The following is a 1,118-nucleotide window of genomic DNA, read 5'->3' as shown; positions in this document are numbered from 1 at the left end:
CTCAAGTTATGGGGCCGGATGCCATGATCTTAGTTTTCTGAATGTTGAGCTTTAAGCCAACTTTTTTACTCTCTTCTTTCATGTTACCAAAATTCTGTCTACATCATGTTCTCCACCATTAAATAGCAAAATATTTTCACCATTGTCAAGAAACTTATACTCATCAGGAGTCACATAACCATTTCTTTGTTTTCATAGGAGGCACTTAGTTCATCTCTTGCTTCTAGCTTATAATATGATTAATAGATTTGGTAAAGATAGTATTGGAAAACAAGCTGTTGTATTTAAGTTAGCTAAGGAATTAATACTTAAGCTCTTAAAGACAGTTGTTAATTCACATCTGCCTCCTTTATATTGCTAGATCTTGGTAGGCTTTTGGTTCTGATGGATGGAAGGAATGAGTGTACACAAAAGGATCTGCAAACTGGTATGTTGTCATTGTCTAGCACAGTGCAATCTGGCCTTACACTCCCTTATTTCACACTTCCAGTAAGTGTTTTCATAATTTTTATCTTTTAATAACTCAATATACATAGCTATCATCATGCATTATTTCATGAATGCATGTCTCAGTTCAGTTCAGTTCAGTTGCTCAGTCATGTCTGACTCTTTGTGACCCCATGGACTGCAGCACACCATGATTCCCTGTCCATCATGCATTATTTCATGAATGTATGCCTACTCTTCACTATATAGATCACTAAGTTTCATACAATGCAAAATCGTTTTTTTGCTTGTTTGTTTGATGATGATATGTTGCCAAACATTGCCTGCAACAAATTTGGCAGGATCATTTTCAGGTCCAGATGAATCCCCTTTTCCCTACAAGCATGCAGGTATATTCTCAGCATACCTTCAAGTTAAGCCTGTTCAAGAGATGATGAAATGTAATTTAACATAATAATTAATCCCTAATGTAAAATTATTTATACTGAGATTTAAGAATTGTACAAAGCAGGTGAGTTTTGATTTATGATTACTAATAATTAACATCTGTTTGGTAGTTATGATGTGCTAGGAACTGTTTTAGAACATTTATTTTACATTTATTTCATATGACATAAAACTAAGACTGTGAACAAAATTGAAAAGTGCAAATAAAATCCCTTCGTTATAAA

Source organism: Bos taurus, chromosome 16 (assembly GCF_002263795.3).
Source record: "Bos taurus isolate L1 Dominette 01449 registration number 42190680 breed Hereford chromosome 16, ARS-UCD2.0, whole genome shotgun sequence".
NCBI lineage: Eukaryota > Metazoa > Chordata > Mammalia > Artiodactyla > Bovidae > Bos > Bos taurus.
Note: the sequence above shows the minus strand (reverse complement) of the source record.